The 10,490-nt window shown below is 42.4% G+C and overlaps 1 long non-coding RNA gene across 1 annotated transcript; it reads left to right on the forward strand.

Moving 5' to 3' along the window:
* The first annotated feature begins 5,846 nt into the window (after positions 1-5,846).
* On the forward strand, positions 5,847-9,391 carry LOC146755217 (uncharacterized). Its single transcript, XR_014938314.1, has 3 exons — positions 5,847-7,547; positions 8,085-8,227; positions 9,229-9,391. It is a non-coding gene; the product is annotated as an uncharacterized LOC146755217 (long non-coding RNA).
* Positions 9,392-10,490: the final 1,099 nt, after the last annotated feature.

Consider the following 10,490-nt stretch of genomic DNA (forward strand, 5'->3'; position numbering starts at 1 on the left):
CCTCCCCATATTTATACTTTTGCCATCGCCCTTCCTCCCAGAGAGGTTTCATCCTTCTGGCTTGTTTAATTATGGCACATGTTTCACAATCATGAATAATCTGCGCAATAGCGTCCATGGTTAAGTCCACCCCTCGGTCTCTGGCCCACTTATATGTTGCGTCTCTTCCTTGATGGCCTGAGGTCTCATGAGCCCATCGAGCTAGAAATAATTCACCCTTATTCTGCCAGTCCAAGTCAATTTGAGCCACCTCAATTTTGGCAGCTTTATCTACCTGATGGTTGTTTTGTTGTTCTTCAGTAGCCCGACTTTTGGGCACATGTGCATCCACATGACGCACCTTTACAACCATATTCTTTGTTCGGGAAGCAATGTCCTTCCATAGTTCAGCGGCCCAAACAGATTTTCCCCTCCGTTGCCAGTTATTTTGTTCCCACCGCTGTAACCACCCCCATAAGGCATTTGCCACCATCCATGAGTCAGTATAAAGATACAGCATTGGCCACCTCTCCCGTTCAGCAACATCTAAGGCCAGCTGGACAGCTTTTACCTCTGCAAACTGACTTGATTCTCCCTTACCTTCAGTGGCCTCTGCAACCTGTCGTGTGGGGCTCCACACAGCAGCTTTCCATTTGCGATGCTTCCCTACAATGCGACATGATCCGTCAGTGAATAGGGCATATTTCTTTTCATTTTCTGGTAATTCGTTGTATGGTGGGGCCTCTTTAGCACGTGATACCTCTTCTGCTGGTGATGTTCCAAACTTTTTATCTTCAGGCCAGTCCATGATTACCTCTAGGATTCCTGGACGATTGAGGTTTCCCATTCGCGCTCGCTGTGTAATCAGCGTAATCCACTTGCTCCAGGTGACATCGGTAGCATGATGGGTGGAGGGAACCTGTCCTTTGAACATCCAGTTCAGCACTGGCAGTCGAGGTGCCAAAAGGAGCTGTGTTTCAGTCCCGACTACTTCGGAAGCAGCCCGAACCCCCTCATACGCAGCTAAGATCTCCTTCTCAGTTGGAGTGTAGCACTCTTCAGACCCCTTATATGATCGACTCCAGAATCCCAGGGGTCGGCCTCGGGTCTCTCCTGAGGCTCTTTGCCACAAACTCCAAGTGGGGCCTTTCTCTCCAGCAGCAGTATAGAGGATGTTCTTTACATCCTGTCCAGTCCGTACTGGCCCCAGGGCTACAGCACGGGCTATCTCTTGTTTAATCTGTTCAAAAGCCTGCTGCTGCTCAGGGCCCCATGCAAAATCATTCTTCTTCCGCGTTACCTGATAAAGGGGGCTTACAATGAGGCTGTAGTTTGGAATGTGCATCCTCCAAAAGCCCACTGCACCCAGGAAAGATTGTGTCTCTTTCTTGCTAGTTGGTGGAGACATGGCAGTGATTTTGTCGATCACATCTGCTGGGATGTGACGACGTCCATCCTGCCACTTTATACCTAAGAACTGAATTTCCTGGGCAGGTCCTTTTACTTTGCTTCGCTTAATAGCAAAGCCAGCTTGTAGAAGAATCCGGATTATCTGCTCTCCTTTTGTGAAAACTTCTTCTGCTGTATCACCCCACACAACAATGTCATCAATGTACTGCAGGTGTTCAGGAGCACCACCCTGTTCCAGTACAGTTTGAACCAACCCATGGCAAATGGTTGGGCTGTGTTTCCACCCCTGGGGCAAACGGTTCCAAGTATACTGAATGCCCCTCCAGGTGAAGGCAAACTGTGGCTTGCATTCTGCGGCCAAAGGAATAGAAAAGAAGGCATTGGCAATGTCAATGGTGGCATACCATTTGGCTGCTTTTGACTCCAGCTCGTACTGGAGTTCCAACATGTCCGGCACAGCAGCGCTCAATGGGGGTGTGACCTCATTCAGGCCACGGTAGTCTACTGTCAGCCTCCATTCTCCACTGGCTTTACGCACTGGCCATATGGGACTGTTAAAAGGTGAGTGAGTTTTACTGATCACTCCCTGATTCTCCAACTGGCGAATCAAATCATGAATGGGGAGCAAGGAATCCCTGTTGGTGCGATACTGCCGTCTGTGCACTGTCTTTGTAGCAATCGGTACCTGCTGCTCTTTTACTCGTAGCAGCCCCACAACAGACGGGTCCTCTGACAGGCCAGGCAAAACAGACAGCTGCTTAATGTTGTCCATGTCTACAGCAGCTATCCCAAAGGCCCATCGATACCCCTTAGGATCCTTGAAATGCCCCCTTCTGAGGTAATCAATACCCAGTATACATGGAGCCCCTGGGCCAGTCACAATAGGATGTTTTTGCCAGTCTTTGCCAGTGAGGCTTATTTCAGCCTCCAGCACAGTCAATTCTTGAGAGCCCCCAGTCACTCCAGAAATATGGATTGATTCTGTCCCTTCATGACTGGAGGGCATTAGGGTGCACTGTGCACCGGTATCCACCAGCGCCTTATATTCCTGTGGTTCTGATGTGCCAGGCCATCGAATCCACACAGTCCAATAAACTCTATTATCCCTTTCCCTCCCCTGACTGAGGGCAGGGCCCCTCTATTGGTTACCTGTGATGACTGGAGCAACTCCACTGGTGGTTGGTATGTCTAGTAGTTCTTTCACCCGTGCTCGTAGTGCAGACGTGGGCTGATCATGCCACTTCCTCATGTCTTCTCCACGGTCACGTAGGTAGCGCCACATGGAAACACGCGGTGCAATCGTACTGTTGTTCTTTGCTCGAGCTGGGAAGCGTGTGCGTTTAACAGCTGAGACTTTTGATGATGCAGGTGGGGAGTAGGACTGGACTAGTTTGATCAGATCCTTCATTAGACCTGGTGGCCCGTACGAGGATTGACCTTCATCAGTTGTTTCTGATACTATTACGGGATCATTACAATTAGTTGATGGAAACAATTTCTTGCACATTTCATCTACTCGGTTTTCTAGCCGTGAGATGGCAGAAACTGCGGCATGCAGTTGGGGGAGCTGCTGATCGATGGTTTGAAGCATTATAATCAGCTCAACAACTCGGGGCCATCTGTCCACGAATCCTTTAGATCCTGATACCAATGACTGTGCAATTCTCTCTGGTGCTGTACTTGTGATTTTCTGCCACATGTCAGGATCGGCCCTCACTCTCTCAGGGTCAAGTTCGCTTGGATCAGGGCTGTACAACATTTTCGCCATGGCCAATTCCCTCAGGCGCTGAATACCTTTTTGGACGGTATTCCAACTATCAAATTTAGGCTTCAAAGCATCCTTATAGGGGTACCTTTCTCTCACGGCTTCTAACAGCCGCAACCAGAGAGTAGCAGCTCCATCCGAACATCTGCTAATCCCTCTGTCGATACCTGCATCTTGGGCAATGCTTCCTAGTTGGCGAGCTTCATTACCATCTAGAGACAAGCTGTTGGCCCCGTTGTCCCAGCAGCGAAGCAACCAAGCAAGGATACCTTCATCTTGACGCCGTGTAAACTCCTTTCTTGAGCCTTGGATTTCAGTCAGCTTCAGAGGTCGACAATAGGTGATTTCCTCCTCATCATCAGTCTCTTCTTCATGCCTCTTGGTTTTTGCCTTTGCTTTTTTCGGTACTGCTCCATGCCCGGCACCTGGGTCTTCTGCTGCCCCCCCCTGTGCTTCTCCTTCTTTTCGTTCTAGACGCGTGGACACCCGTTTCCATTTCTTGCCTTCCACAGGGGCAACTGATATTGCTACTGATGCCTCCTGTGACTGATCAGAATTAACTTGGGCTTGAATCTCAGATCGGAAACTCTCTCTCTCCAGAATAGTATGATACAAAGCACGGTATGCATAAGCCAAACCCCACATAAGGTTTACCTCCTTAGATCTCTGACCCAAATACTCACTTAATTTCTTAGGGTCCCTTAGGTGTTCAAGAGTGAAATCCCATGACACTGCGGGTCCCCATGCTTCTAAGACTTTTCCTAAACCTTTCCATATTCCCTGCCAGTCATCATTCTCTGGTTCTGGAGGAGACTTCCGCATAGAACGAATGCATAGGAACATATATGCATGCATTGATAGTGATAACATGAATGCAAGTATGAACCCTATCTCAGTTATTGAAAAGCGTGTGGAAATCTGAGAGTACAACCTAAATAAAAAGGGTTTTTTTAGCCTGTACAATGAATTAAACATGGTGGTGTTTGTAAAATTGCCTGTTCCATCTGGGATGCAAGTATTTGTGAAATTGCCTGTTCCATCTGGGATGCAAGTGTTAGTAAGATTCACAATTGCATCTGAGGTGTAGATGCCAAAATTCTGACCATACCACATCTCGTAAAAGTACCAGGCAGGTGTCTCCATCAGTATCCACCTTATTAGGCTATATATCTGCACAATTCCACAACACCAAATTATGGTGTTAATAGTTGACCAATACTTTAAGAAGATCATAATTGCTTTCAATCCCTTAAACAGAGCAACTGGGATGAAGAGTGGATTCATAGCTGGCAGGCTCTGTAAAAGTCAGAGCTAGCTAGCTTTGCTCTAAGGGAGAAAGAAATCCCTTTGTTTTCTACACAAAAGTTAGATAGCAATGCTGAGAATGTGCAGCAGCCCTTAATGTTGACAATTTGTCTGGTATTTCAAGGTCACGTTCTCCGTGAGCAGCTACGGAAAGATAACACTCCCAACACTCCCGTAACGAAGCTCTTTAAGAGCAAAGAGAGAGTTGTTCTAAAAGCTAAAAAGCTCTATGCCCGCATTCTCCACCAAAAAATCTGTCACGGGTTACTTAGATTTACCTATGCCCGTGACAGGGGAAGCCACCCCACGCCCCCCCCCCCGGGGCCCGGAAAGGAGGGGGAAAAGGGGAGTGGGATAAAACAGCGACAATCTAAGGAGGAAAAACTTATTTTACTAAACATGATATCGAAATACAAGATAACACAATATAATATAATTAAGGCTAACAAAATCGAACGAAACAGAGAGAGAGAGTCTCCGAAAACCGAGAGGCCTACTGTGAACTCTAGGCGACACGGCTGGAACGCTTCCCACTCTCCGAGAAGTTCGAGAGAAGAAGGAGGGCACTCCAGCCTGGGAACGAGATTATATAGAGTCCTGGTCCCGTGACTTATTGTTACTCCTGTTGTTCTCTGGGATATGTAGTCTTCTTCTGTGGACTGCACATTCAACAGAAGTATCCATACTTGACATGATGTTATGATGTGGAATACTGATAGCAAAATTACAAAATTACAAAACCATGACACCAACTTAATTCTTGGAAATACAGTGGGTGGTGATACTCCATTCAGATTCTTAGCAGAGCCTGATAAAGTGGCTCTGACTACTTTTTGTCTTTCTACAATCTTTGGTAACTTTTTGAGAGGAAGAAGACTCCCCTCAGAGGGTCGGAACAGTGTAAGTAGTAAAAGCTGCTAGTCTGTGTTTGGAACACTGGAGTTTGCTAGTTACTAGCAGCAGTAGAAGTAGCCATCTACCATTTTCTGATGTCCCCAGCAGCCTGTCTTCCATGTGTTCAACCAGCATCTGAACTCATTTTTGATACGCTAGCTGAATTCCCGCCATAGAGAAGGAGGAGTCCAGGTGATCTCAGTTCTGACTTTGTTGTTCCTGTTGAGAAAAACAGGATTGGGTGGATTGTGGACAGTAAGTGCTGCCGGGGAAATGCATACTGACATTTCCCTGTCACTTAGCTGTGCATTTGCTGCCATTTGACCATGAGCAGGTACATGATAGCCTTCAGCTTAAGTACGGTGTCATTGCTTGAATGTCTGTATTCTCTCCAGGGAAAAGATAGCAATGGAGTTCTTTAATGACTTGTACTGGGCTTGCACCTTGCCAGCTGGACCTTACTTATGTAAATAACATCTCTAGTGTAGAAGAGGAAGGGCAAATTCCCTAAGATTAAGCTGGAAGTTAATCGAACACTTGAATCAAATGCTCCTGTTCCTGCCCAGTTCTGACACAGCAGAGTTGAGATGAAGAAAATCGTGCCAGTTCTACCACCATTCTCTATTAAAAAAAGTGTAGTTGTCTGTGCCCTTGAGAAAAAATGACTTGTAAAGTATCAGGCTCAGTTTAACATGGAGAACTTTTTTTGTGATCATAGATTGGAAATAATTTTAAATGTAACAAGTTCTAGGAAAGAAGGGTAAAACTCTGCTGTAACTGAAATAGACTCCTTCTGTTACAAGTGTTCTTACAGCAGGAAAATTGAATGCTTACATATCCTTTTCCAGATGCTTTATAGCTTTTTAATCTCATGGCTACCTTAACACTTGCACTTAAAATTCTTCTGTGCTATCAGGAGCATTTGGAAACTGTCCTCGACTCTTCTGGAGTGTCCGCAGAAAATGGCAAAACTAGTCGGTTCCCAAAACCGGAGCTGGAAATCCCACTGACACCTCTGCAACCTGATAAGACGGAGATAAAGCAGCACGGCAGCATGATACCTTTAGGAGTGAAAATGCCTAAGGCAAAAAAGAAAAGAAGTGATGACATGGATGAGGTATGACCTAGACCCAACAGAAAACAAAATATCTGATGCCTTTTTACCATTCTCATTTAAGCATTAAAAAAATGCTATTTCTACCTCAGTAAAGTAGTTGAAGAATTTAATCAATGAACTGCTTTAATGAACAAAACTAATAGCCAAGCTCAGTGATAATGGTTTAAGAGAAGGGAATTTCTCTTAACTCCATTGTGTATTTTCTTTGAAACCTGTAGACATAAATCAGCTTTTTAGACATCATGAGATGTCTAATACTGATATCTTAATGTCCTGTTTTTATAATTGAATGCTTATTTATTATTTGATTTACAGTGGAATAGTTACCACTAGCAGATACTTCCCTACTATTAGCAAAAGTGTTTAAAGTGTTCACTTTTGTGACATCAATTGTTCTTTCCAAAAGAGTCATGGCTGAAACTTGTCTTATTTTCCCAGGATTTTGTGAAAAGTGAGAACACGAAAAATACAAAATCTGTCATGGCTTTTAATTCACCCTCTGCAAGTGACGAGAAAATGGTTGTTTTTTGTTCTAGTTTTGAAGCTAGCTTGGGACTTGCTGTAATTGTGTGGTCACACAAAAGAAGCAGTGTCTTATCCTTATGTGTATACCTGAATGGGAATCTTACATGCTTATGAGCTCTTCCTATTAAATTCCATAAGCTAACCAAAGGGCAAGTCAGTTTGTCCCCAGAGCGTGTAATGGCTGTACTGTGTAATGATTTGGAGGGAAGGATATTGCACACTGAATAGTTGGGAAGAGAAGCTTTAGTGTATTATCGTGTGCTTTTGTAAGTGAAGCCCTTGTATTAAACTAAGGTTCATATCATTAATATGCATGGCAGTTTTTAAAAACAGATGTTCACATGTGATAGCAGTATCCTTGGCATGGTCAGAGTAGTAGATTTTTCCCATCTGTTGTTTCACATGTTCACATCTCTGTTGAACAGAAATCCGGAAAAGACTACTTCCTGAGAAAGCGAGTACATGCTTCAAGACTGACTAAAAAGAAGGATGAAACACTGCAAAAAGTTGGAGATTTTATTCAAAGCTCTCCTTCTATTATACACTCTAAAGGTTGGTGTAGAATAAGTTTTATTCCATGTTTTCTAGACATTGTAGAATGGCTTGTTTCTGCTGTAGGCTATTAATGTATGTGTTCTTAGACTTGTCTGCCATGTTAAGTTGTCCTTTGATTTATGAAGTAAATGCATTTATTCGTCTCTTCAGAGATTCATTATTACATTTGTGAAAACCTACAAGTATACAGAGAAAGTTGGTTCTGTCTTGTGCTTCTGTCAGCACGAAAGTTAGGCCTGTTGTTTAACTCCTGCTGAAGTTTCTGACTTCCAGTGACTTCTGAGCCATGATTGTCTTTCATACTCCATTTTAATGCGTGCTTTAAGCTGCCATACCTGAACCTATAAACTGTTTCAGCTATAGAAGCAATAAAGAACCTCGATGAACAAATACAATTTCTGAGTATTTTCACTTAAATTTTACGTGTCATTTATAAACCAAGTTTGTTACAAAGCTTTTTTTGCATTCAGTGATTTAAAGACTCACAAAACCAGTAAGTTGATTGGTTTATGTATCAAAACAAATTTCTTCTAGCCAAGAAGCTGATGTCAGCAGTAAGTTCTCCTAAATCAAACGAACCTGAAAGTCTCGAAGAAGGAGAGACCAAGCCAAAACGATGCAAAAGGAAGCTGTATTCCACTGTCGTTTCTGGCCCTCTAGATATACCTGCTTCTTCGGTAAGTGATTGTACTGTAGTCTTGGCTTAAAATAAACTACTAAGGAGTCCAAACAGACTGGAGGTTTCATCTATTTGCAGGAGGAGGTTGAAAGTACTGAGGTATTTCTTTATTCTACCAAGTAATTCTTGTTGGTCTTCCTGCTGTTCTGTTTTAGTTTGTCCTCAAAGATCTCTGTGTTTGGCTGGCTTACAGTTTACTAAGTAGGTGATGTAGCAATCACGAAGATGTCTTCTAATTTGGAATCATAGATAATTTCAGTGTGTCGGAGTGGGATTATTCTACTACACGCTTTTCTAGAGCACAACTTAGACAGCTTTTTAGGTATGCTTAAACTATGATCTCCTGTCTAAGCCAACTTGCAAAGGATCTGATGTGCCAGTTTCATGACTCTGTCGGCAGCTATTGTGCTAAGAACATTCTTGCTCTGTTGGAACTGCATCATTTAATTATATTAGAGTCCTTTTTCTGTTCAACATAGTGATCATTTGCCCATACTGTAATATCCCTCTGAATTTTTTGATGATTTGACGAATGATAGGGGCAGAAACCAAAATGTTATTTTTTTTGTTAGAGGATGAAGAAGATGAGAATTTCTTTTCTCACTGTAGTTCTGAGAACATGGAACTGAACCGAGAACTGAAATTCTGGGCAAGTCATAGCTACAGGGATTGAGGCTAAAAATGTTTTCTGAACGCTTCATGTTTCACAAAACAAGTATTATAATACTCTTTTGAAAACAAGCATTTCAAAATGAAAGCTGCCTTCAGGCTTTCCTCAGATGTGTGTGCTTTTTTAAGATAAACAGGATTTTGTACATTCTCCATATTTGTTCCTTGTGATTAAGCTGCATTAAAATGATCTCGGTATCCCATAGTTTTCTGAATAAAATATAATAAGCAAATTCCATTCTGAAATCCATTTAGGGGAAGAAATATGTTTGCGTGGGTCAAGAAGAGCTTGTGTGAAAAGATGAGTAACTTTTGAAATGTTTTCTTCAGGAATCTGAGCAACAAAAGAAGGAAAGTGATCATCTGATCATCAAGCGACGGCTGAGATCCAGAACAGATAAAAAACCTTGAAGAAGTGTGTTTGTTCCCCTTTCTCAGGACATACTTTTATCGTATTATTAAAACTGGTTGTTAATAAACAGTAACAGTTACTCCGTTGTGTTCTTAAATTTGTATATAGGTGTTTGTTGCAGAACGGCGGGAGAAAAGCAGATGACCACACCTGTCATTGACATATGATCAGCGAATCTCATTTATTCCTTGGCTGCGTGTACCTTTATAATACGGATAATTAGCTCATACATATTGCAAAAGTGGAGCTCATCATTGGTTCCCAATTACATACTATCCCCGAGTATCTTAACAGCTTGTTGTTATCAACTGAAAGCTACTCCCTTGCTGAGTTCCCAGAACCATGGCTAGTTTCTCACCATCCCAGGGCATCCTGTTGTTCTTGCTGTCCTTGCAGGTGTTATGGCTGCTTGCTTAGCTGCACCATGTTTACGACCCTTCTCAGCTAACTAGCTGTAAAAAACACTCTCTACATTTCCCCCGTTTTCTTTTAGGCTGAAAAAGGGTTTGATTTAACAACCGATTAATCATATTTAACAAGCAGTTCAGTTCATTTGTTCAATCAGTTCTCATGTAGTTTTATCATGCTTCGTAGCTGCTGTTCTGTGAACTTCTCATCTCGATCCATGACGGACACTCCGTAGAATTCTTCTTACAATACTACCTATAGAATAGCAACACTACTTAAATTAATAACATAACTATTATAACTCAGTCAAGGCCTCGATTGACAATACTCTAAAAGTGAAAAAAGAGACAAGTCAAATACAACATAACAACATTACTGTTAAACCCACTAAAAAGAACAAACATGTTTGTACTGCAACCTAAGTTTCTGTAACCTGAAAATAAATCCATGAGGGTCCCATTGTGTTAATGTGTAACTGATCAGGAAAAGTCTTCAATTTTCATATACTCTGATATATTGATTTTAATGACCACTAAAATTTGTGCAATAAATGCTTTTAAGATGCTCATAACCATGCTCTACCGACTGAGTTATCCGGGCTAATAATTGATTAATGATCGTGCAATTTTATGAAGTAGCATGTCAAATAGAACCAATTTTAGAGGACAAATGTACTAAAGTATCACTAGGGGCTAATTAATAGGCTAATAACATCATAACCAAACAGTACTAAAACATTAAAAGAGCTATTCCTGTAGATTCTAGTATTGAT

Source organism: Coturnix japonica, chromosome 35 (genome assembly GCF_054131305.1).
Source record: "Coturnix japonica strain WE chromosome 35, WE-NBRP24, whole genome shotgun sequence".
NCBI classification, from domain to species: Eukaryota; Metazoa; Chordata; class Aves; order Galliformes; family Phasianidae; genus Coturnix; species Coturnix japonica.